The following is a 10,643-nucleotide window of genomic DNA, read 5'->3' on the forward strand; positions in this document are numbered from 1 at the left end:
TGGACCCAACCCGTTTTCCACATTTAAATGAAAACACGATTCACTCTTCAAAGATGACTTCCACGCCTAATCGACAACATGAACAATATTGTAAGTGTGAGGACCCCCACCCCCTATACACAATAAAATGCATCTTTCCAAAGTATGGTAATGATGTCTGTACATATCAGGTAGAGAGTCCCACCTGGGGGTGTCGTACACAATGGCCTAGTGTTCGGTTAGCAAACAACATGCGTCTTGCATTTGCTAGAAAATCCTTACACTAGGAAAAGTATTTGATTCCTCCTGGATATGTCCCTTCATGCTTCTCACAAGCAAGAGGCGATTTACAGTAGGAAAGGTTTATGATTCCTTCTACATTTGTCCCTTCATGCTCTCACAAGCAAGAGGCGATTGGTGGCTATGTGCATCACACACATCACACACCAACGTTTGACTCCTCGCTCATGAAGCAGATAGTCTCTACACCCTTGGACCGACTTCAGGACCGACTTCATCATTTCCTAGAATCTAATTTCCCGGTTCACCTAAGTTTTTCAAATAGATTTTTGGTTTCGTTTGGAAATCACCCCTCATGGCACTCGGTTTTGGGTCTTTTTAAACTTCCCATGGTTTATGCCAAGGATCCCTCAAGTGCCCTTGTCCCAACTTCTCCACCCTTTAAAATCATTTTGGAACATTCCCCTTGCTTGTTTAATATTTGATGCATCTGATAAGATGACAATGTACTTACATGACCACAATTGTTTTGAAATCACATTGGAATGTTCCCCTTGCTTGTTGTTGAATATTTGTTGCAGTCGATTAGATGATTCTCTCGGGTTTGAGTCACTAGTAGAGCTAATCATAGACATATGTGCGTTGTTCTAGGCTTGCCATGCTACAAGGACATGATTAATGATTTACTAGTGAGCTAGCACTTACAAAAAAAAAATGGCTGACACCTTAGGCTAGAGTTATGAGAAAATTCCATGCTAAAGGATAGGACCGCTACAAGGATAGAAGGATCATGTTGGAAACCTGGCCGAGTCTAGGAGGGAGTGAGTAAGAGTGGAAGGAGAGGTGGAGAGATCAAGTCATGGTGTGTGGAAGCATAAACATGGATATGGGAGAGAGAGAGAGAGAGAGAGAGAGAGAGAGAGAGAGAGAGAGAGAGAGAGATGCAATAGAACTCAAGTCAGAGAGAGATGCAATAGAACTCAAGTCAAAGAGAGGTTGTACATGAACACAATGATTATATTATGAATGATAATACTCACACCATGTACAATGTATTTATAGGCCCGAGAATGTTGTTCATAATTCTATTTCCTCCTCAACCCAAGGTGAAGAGGGCCCATGCAAAGTTCTATTAAAAAATAGTTCCCTATATAGAAAGGACTCTTATCTACAAACAAATAATAACAACAAAGAAGGGAATAACCCAACTTGATGGCTATGCATAAACATTTCTCTAACATAGTCATAGATTCCTATTCAAAAGTAGAACATGTGAATGCAATGTTAAGATATCGGCCAAGATGAAACCTCCACACTTATGCTACTGACATGGTTAGTGAGATTATGATTGATGTGTTGCCAGTTGTTTACAGGCTATACGATAGCCACTTTGGTTATTAAAGTTATGGCATAGCTATAGCACTAGCTCATATAGTCGGGTTCACACTATGAACCTTGTATGTTTTGATAGTAGAGTACTTTCCCTTACAGGTTGCCAGTGGTTTACATGCTATATGATAGCCACTTTAGTTATTAGAGGTATGGTATAACTATAGCACCTACTCATATAGTTGGGCTTACAATATAAAACTTGTATGTTTTAATAGTAGAGTACTTTACCTTATAGTATGTACTCTTATGATTATGTTATGGTTAATAGAGAAGTAAGAAGAAAGAAAAAAAGTAAGTAGAGTACTTTCCCTTATAATATGTACTCTTATGTTTATGTAATGCTTATAGAGAAGTAAAAAGAAAGAAGAAAATTCAATCATCAATCTCTCTCTTCTGTGTTTTAATAGTAGAGTACTTTCCTATATAGTATGTACTCTTATGTTTATGTTATAGAGAAGTAAGAAGAAAGAAGAAAATCTCTTGTATGCTTGTCTACTCTTATGTGTGTGTGAAAAAGGTTACTTGCAAGGAGCTCAAGCTCACCCGCTCCCCCGTATTCTTTTGATGGTATCAAAATGAGCTCTAGAGGTAAGAAAAGGAAGTGGTAAAGGTGACTCTATCTTTTTCCCTTGATTCAAAAGGAAATTTATGGAGATAGCAGCTAGTCAAGGATAACGACAATAGGCACAGCAAGAGAGGACACTCACATATCTTAGGGAGCCCTCTTCAATGAAGCAAAAGCATAATGTATATTATGTTTTAGGTTAAAAGTACCTAACTATCATTATTTTGGCCATCCAAAGTTATTTCGAACCCCGTTTTAACCCTACAAGGTCTTTTGTAGACACTGCAGAAGTGTTGATAGTGACAGTTTTAGTTGTGCAGTGTTTTTGTGCACATTTTGCATAGACTATTGTGCACAGTGGTTGATTTAAAGTGCATATAGAGATTTTGGGATCTCCACATGTGATTGGTTTACATAAACTGACCACATAAAGGTTTATAATACCCTTGATAATTGTGTATCTATCAGATATCTTATTAGAGATTATAGGATTGTTGCATACGTTACTGCAAGTTCTAGTTGGCTACAGAATACCATATTTGGTGCACGTGAAAGTTATTGCAGTTAATAATGTCTAATAGTTAATCCCAAATTGTGAGCAAGAAGCTAGACAAGAATAACTTCCAAGTAAATAGGTTTAGGATGATAAACTTCCTCTCATGGGAAAGAATATTGGGAGTATATTATAGGTAAAGAGATGAAGCCCAAGCTTCTAAAAGAAAATCCCACTCCACAACAAGTAAATATTGTTGAAATTTGAGCATAATGATGAGCTATGGTGGATCATACACTAGAATCAACATCATTAACAAAGTGATTAGTAAATGATTAAGACGTAATTAGTGAATAATTAGCAAATAGATTAATGTAGGCATGGATACTCAAAAACCAACCAATTCTCATTAGGGCTATGCCTCAATTTATAGAGTTTACATCAAGCATCAAATCCCATTGATTTCTCCATGATTCACTCCCAGAATATCTCCACCTTTTGCCTGATTCTCTCCACCTCTTCTCTTTTCCCTGATTATCTCCCAAAATATCTCCACACTCCTAAATTCCCTCATGCTACCCTTTATTCTCTCCTAGTAGATTCTTCTCACCTTTTTACAGGTTCTTTCACAATTACATCTCCTCTTTTACAGCCTCTATCCAAGAGCTTGTTCCCACACACACCCTATTCACTTGTATATTTCAACACCTCCCCTCAAGTGAATAATCCTAGTACACCTAGACCCTATACCAAGTTTGCCTCCCCTTACTTGGTAGTCCGCGACCAGTGTCTACTCCTCCCCTCAAGTTATCTCAGCACACCTGGACCCTGTATCAAGTTTCTTTCTTACTTGACAGTCCGCGACCAGTGCCTCAAGTCCCTAAACTCCATAGTCCTTGACACTCTCTCTCTCTATGTGTCCAAGGCTACTATAGCCCGCGACCTTGACTAAAGTGCTCACACATTCATCTACCACGTGGCCTACATCATCGGTGGCTTAGAGGTGGTTTTACTTTATTGGGGCAGGTTACATTGGGTTGTGGGGTCTCTCTCTCTCTCTCTCTCTCTCTCTCTCTCTCTCTCTCTCTCTCTCAGAGATTTTCACATGGCTCCTCACTCTTTGGAGCCTCACATCTTCTCTTGTCTTCAGTCTTCTTGTTGTGGCAGCATCTCTCCACGCATCCGTCTCTTCTTTCAGTCTTCTTGGGGCAGCTTCTCTTCTTGTGGCAGCTTCTCTTCTCGTGTCCATGTCTTCCTTCAGCTTTTCTTCTTGGTGTGGATCCTCTTCTTGGGAAGAGATATTCTTCTTCTTTCATGGCTGGGGCCATGAGCTCGTCCGTCAGGTCATTTTGCTCCATGTGAGCAACATGTTTCAATGTTTTGCTGACAGTTCCTTTGGGCTTTTTATGTTTATCTTGTATCATTATGCAATGCAAACCCAAATTTATGCGGGAGGTCTTACCTCTTGCCTTATTCTGGACAAGGGCAGTGTCTGTTCCCATTTTTACACTGATGCAATGTGCCCAATACATAATGCGTATAGCATTCATTCTCATGCACATTCCAAATGCAACTCTGGCTGTGAATAATCTTGAATTTGAGTGGGATTTACAAGCATTAACCAAAGGTTAAATGCAAAATGATGATTTTCACAATTTTATCAGCACAATTTTCCCAGAAATTACATTAAATCAAGGGTAACCAATTTGTATGGGATGGTTGGAGTTACCAACTCCGATTTGCAATATGAAGTTATAGGGATCTGTATCAGATACCTAATGGTTAATTTGAACCCTCAATTGCACCAAAATACAGCGATTAGCACTGATTAATCATTGATTAACAAATTAATGCTCTATTTTGTGTGCAGAAAATAGAGTATGCGGGGAGCCCAGATCTGGTGCCTTCCACTTCAAATGAGCTCAAATGCTTTCAAAGGCATCAATAGCAATGAGTCTAGTAGAGGATTAAGCCAAGAAACACAAGATTTGACCAAATAATGAAAGCTTAATCTCTATTTTACCAAAGTCACCTGCAGATTTGATGAAGAGCTTTGATCTCAATGTAGACTTGATGAAACTCAATTCTGTCTTCACCAGCTTGTAGAGCATGCTTGATTACCCCTTGGGCTAAGAGGAATTAGAAGGATTTGACCTGATGAAGTAGCAATGGCAAAAATTCCTCAGAAAAATGGCGCCCTTCATTCTACGAAAATCTGCAGTTCTGCGCTGAATTGGCCCACAAGATTCAAGGAGTATGTAGCCCTATGAGTCTACTATAAGTACCTAAAAGGGCTTAGCCTAATGTTATGTGTGCAAGGAGAATGGAGTCCTCCCACTGGCTAGGGGTGAAGGGGAGAAGTGAAAACTCACTAAAAATTTGATTTTTTACTAATTACCTACTAATCCTAATTAATTAACTAATGGGCTCATAAACCTAATTGATTCTAGGCATGGCTCTGATACCATGTTGAAATTTGAGCATAATGATGAGCTATGGTGGATCATACACTAGAATCAACATCATTAACAAAGTGATTAGTAAATGATTAAGACGTAATTAGTGAATAATTAGCAAATAGATTAATGTAGGCATGGATACTCAAAAACCAGCCAATTCTCATTAGGGCTATGCCTCAATTTATAGAGTTTACATCAAGCATCAAATCCCATTAATTTCTCCATGATTCACTCCCAGAATATCTCCACCTTTTGCCTGATTCTCTCCACCTCTTCTCTTTTCCCTGATTATCTCCCAGAATATCTCCACACTCCTAAATTCCCTCATGCTACCCTTTATTCTCTCCCAGTAGATTCTTCTCACCTTTTTACAGGTTCTTTCACAATTACATCTCCTCTTTTACAGCCTCTATCCAAGAGCTTGTTCCCACACACACCCTATTCACTTGTATATTTCAACAAATATCCTTAAGACATGGCATAAGAGGGCCATCAAGGTTATGTATTGGTTGTCTATTAGTGGTTTGATTCTATGATTAGCCATATACAGGATGCCGCGACACCTAAAGATGGGTGGGATACCTTGGTTAAGATGTATAGCACAAGTACCAAGGTTAGAAAGATGCAGTTAAAGCAAGATCTACATAATATGAAAAGGAATAAAATATGTATCAATTATTACTTATTAAATCTTAAAGGGCTTGTAGCACTAGTTAATGATGATGACTTGGCTATTAAAGGGCTTGTTGATATCCTCACCTCTATTGGAGCACCAGTTATTAATGATGATTGTTGGAGTGCAGGCAAAGGCAACAACACACACACAAGCACACAAGCACACAAACACACAAACACACACATAGATGTAGCAAGCAAGGAGAGATAGAGAGAAGCACAACATTCAATTAATGTCCTCGCCTCAATTAGAGCACCGGTTAATGATGATTGTTAGATTGGAGTCAAAGGTAGCAACACACACACATAGACGCAGCAAGCAAGGAGAGAGAGAAAGAAGCACAACATTCAAAATAGATCGATGGGTATAAGTGAAGTGACATGATAAGGTCACTTATACACACTCATAAGAGTGTGTACACACACTCGGGGAAAAAGTGCCCCACCCCATTACTACCATATAAAAGGCTACAAATCCCCCATGTAGTGATGATTTGAACATGTACGGGGATCATGTGGCTAATAAATCCCCAAGTGGAAATAAGTACAAAGCTTTGAGAAAAGTTTCGAACTTCTCTCATAAGAGAGTCTTTGTGAATATATCTGCGGCATTGTCATGCGTAGAGACATAAGTCAAGATAACAAGGAGTAAAAGGACTAGGTAAGCTAGTCATTTCTAGAAGCTTAGATGGCAAGGGAGTCACATAGTATGATACTAGCTAGTCATTTCTAGAAGCTTAGGTGGCAAGGGAGTCACATGATATGGTACTAGGTGTGGCACCCCCAATTGAGTGGAGTTAGGAGGTGGCCCTAGATGCTCTCTAGAGGCATTAGCATCATCAATGATGTCACTCATTTGGGCGCCCTCATTCAGCCCCTCTCTATATAATGGAAGGCCACAAATCCTCTTGTAAAAATCATCTTAGATGACTCTTGTATTAGCACTTAAATAAAAGCATAAAGGAAGGCCTATGTGCCTAGCCTTTTGTGGGCTACATCTTGTGCCTATCTTGGGTCATTAAGGTGCTTAATTCTCCATAATATAAGTTCATTTATGTTGCTAATCACATATGTAACTCATTCTCTTAAGGTAACTCATTAAACATTACACTTAGGTTAATCACCTATTTGCACTTATAAAAAAAAACCTCTAGGAATGCTGAGATACTAAAAGTTTGGGAAGCACTTGATATGAAGGCTTTACCCTTCCTAAAATTAAGGGGTTAGATTATTCACATATATCGTAGGTAGCAAGTGCCACCTTAGCTAATGAGGCCTAGACTAGGCTAAAGGGCATATTTGGTCAAACCAATGCTACTTTGAGACTTTGGTTAAGTAAGAGACACTATAGGCTAGATATGGGGGACAAAGACACAGTTGTAACACATTTAAGAAATATCATGAGTCTTATGAATCAACTTTAAGAAGCTAGGATAAATATTATAGAAGAAGAAGCTTTTTTTGTGTTACTTTCCTCAATGCACCCAAAGTTTGATAATGTGGTTGGAGTCATTGCCCAACCAACCCAATTTAACCCTTGCTAGTGCAGCATCACATTTAGGAATGGAGGAAGCTCGACTGGGAGTTTCATCAGATGGTAATGAATACTCAAGTGTGGAAGTACCTACTAGTAGAGAATCTACCATGCTATCCAAAGAAGAGAAGAAGAAGAAGGGGCCAAAACCTTGCTTCTACTACTATAAGAAGAAAGGCCATATGATAAAGGAGTGTTTCCAAAAGAAGGCTAATCAAGAGAAGCCGAAGGAATCAAGGACAAGGAATAGGCAAATATTGCCTCTACATGAATGAATAGTATTGACTCAGACTATGCATTCTAGCAAGGGGTTAACTTTGTAAATACCTTTTTAACCAGTGGGCATTCTTTTATTTTGGTTATTTTCAAGGACTTGAACTTGGTGAGAGATTACCCTGTGAGATGGAGCTAAACCAAGAGGGAGTGTTGAGAATATGGTTCAGCTTTGATATATCTTTAGCCTTTGTGGTGGGTGCTTTTTACAAGGAGTAAAAGGACTAGGTAAGCTAGTCATTTCTAGAAGCTTAGGTGGCAAGGGAGTCACATGGTACGATACTACTAGGTGGCACCCCCAATTGAGTGGAGTTAGGAGGTGGCTCTAGATGCTCTTTAGGGTCATTAGAATAATCAATTATGTCACTCATTTGGGTGCCCTCATTCATCCCCTCTCTATATAATGGAAGGGAACAAATCCTCTTGTAATCATCTTAGATGTCTCCTGTTTAGCACTTGATAAAAAGCATAAACGAAGGCCTATTTTCCTAGCCTTTTGTGGGCTACATCTTGTGTTTATCTTGGGTCATTAAGGTGTATCTCCACATTATAGGTTCATTTATGTTGCTAATCACATGTGTAACTCATTCTCTTAAGGTATCTCATTAAGCATTGCACTTAGGTTAATTGCCTATTTGCAATTGTTAAAGACCCTCTAGGGATGCTGAGGCACTAAAAGTTTGGGAAGCACTTGATATGAAGGCTTTAGCCTTCCTAGTTAAGGGGTTAGAAGATACACAGATACCATAGGTAGCACAAGTGCCACCTCAGCCAATGAAGCATGGACTAGGCTAAAGGGCATCTTTGGTCAAACCACTGTTGCTTTGAGACTTTGGTTAAGAAAGAGACTCTATAGACTAGATATGGGGAACAAAGACATAGTTACAACCCATTTAAGAAATATCAGGAGTCTCATAAATTAACTTTCAGGAGTTCGGGTAAATATTACAGAAGAAGAAGAAGCTATTTTGTGTTACTTTCTCGATGCACCCAAAGTTTGATAATGTGGTTGGAGTCATTGCCAACCAACCCAGTTTAACCCTTGTTAGTGTAGCATCACATCTAGTAATGGAGGAAGCTTGATTGGGAGTTTTATCAAATGGTAATAAATCCTCAAATGTGAAGTACCTACTATAGAATCTGCCATACTATCCAAAGAAGAGAAGAAGGGACCCAAACCTTGCTTTTGCTACTATAAGAAGAAAGGTCATATGATGAAGGAATGTTTATAAAATGAAAAGATAAAGGGACTCAATGACAAGGAAGAGGAAATACTGTTAGCCTAGAAGTCTCTGGTTTGAACAGCCCTACACAACACGGGCACTTTTTGCCTTGTGTTGGCAATGGTTTTTTCCCCGTGTGAACACACTCGTGTGTTAGCCACATTAGCCCTTGGGCTAGGGCTATCTGTACTCTTGTACTCTTGTACTCCATTCATTCCTTATAAAGGGACTCAATGACAAGGAAGAGGAAATACTGTTAGCCTAGAAGTCTCTGGTTTGAACAACCCTACACACGGGCACTTTTTGCCTTGTGTTGGCAATGGTTTTTTCCCCGTGTGAACACACTCTTGTGTGTTAGCCACATTAGCCCTTGGGCTAGGGCTATTTGTACTCTTGTACTCCATTCATTCCTTATCGTTTGTTATCGAGCACTTTCTAGCATCGAGCTTTGTCTCTCTCGCTCTCTGAGCTTCTCTGTCACACTATGTATGCGTGTATGTCTGTGTGAGTGTAAAGAGTATCTTCTCCCTCATCCAACATTGGTGTTAGAGCAGTGTTGTTTTGTCGTCGCTCCTGCTGATCTTTATCTCATCGGTGCCGCCGGTCATTTTGGGTAAGATCTTGCTCTGCGTACTTTCAACCAGATCTAGGGTTTTGCCTTTTGTTGTACATTAGCATTATTTTTGCGAATACTGTCGTACATTCAAGGCTCACTCCCGGCACTAGCTCTTCACTCAGCTTTAAGTAAAGGTTTTTAGCTGGGGCTACTCTTCCTACTACTGACATTTAGCTTTCTTTTGACATTGGACTTCTGCATTCGTTAGCTTTGAACCGTCAGCCTCTCAGCATTCATCTTGAACATTTGACTTTTGCATCAGTTAATTTTACTTGGTCAGCTCATTTAACTACGTCAGTTAATATTAGCTCAACCCTTCAATTTCTACATTCAGTGTCTGGCTTTCAATCTTCAGCATTTAGCATTTCACTCTCTGATTTTAGCATGTGGCTCTCGGCTTTTAGCATTCAGCACTTTGCTCTACATTCAGAAGTCTATTTTTTTATCTACGATTTCTTATCTTTCAGTAGTCAGAGCTTCACATTCTAAATTTAGCAATTGGTCAGGTTTACTTTCAAAAGAGTAAGATTTCACATCTTTGGAACTACCGACTCCACGTCAACATTCAAATCTACTGACTCCAAGTCAGCTTTGGATCTGCTGATGCCGGGTGTCAGCTTTGGAACTGCTGACTTCATGTTAGCATTAAATTTGCTTATGCCACATCAACTCTGCTGACTCCACATCAGCATCAGATATGATGACTCCAAGTCAGATTTGGATCTCCTAATGCTACGTCAGCTTTGGAACTGCTGACTTCATGTCACCTTTGGATCAGCTGACGCAACATCACCTTCGAACTCGCTGACTCCACGACGTCGACTTATTGTTGATTCTACATCAGCTTCTCTTTTGCTGATTCCTCGTTGGCTTCGAATCTATCTCTACATCAGCATCGGGCCTACTATCTCCACGTCAGCATTCAGCCAGCTTATTCCATGTCTACATCACCTTGTTGATTCCATGTCTACATCACCTTGTTGATTCCATGTTTGCTTCCATCTTGTTGATTCCATGTTTGCTTCCATCTTGTTGATTCCACGTCAGCTTCCGATCAGCTGATTCCAACTTGCTACTTCCTCATCCGATTCTGCACTTGTTGATTCCACAACCTGCTTGAGGTAAGTTTGCATATCCCTTTACATACATTTGAAGTACTTTGACTCCCTTGCAGGTCCTTCCTGTGTCAGTTAC

This window comes from Cibotium barometz, chromosome 63 (genome assembly GCF_041138505.1).
Source record: "Cibotium barometz isolate CiBa-2024 chromosome 63, ASM4113850v1, whole genome shotgun sequence".
Taxonomy (NCBI): Eukaryota; Viridiplantae; Streptophyta; class Polypodiopsida; order Cyatheales; family Cibotiaceae; genus Cibotium; species Cibotium barometz.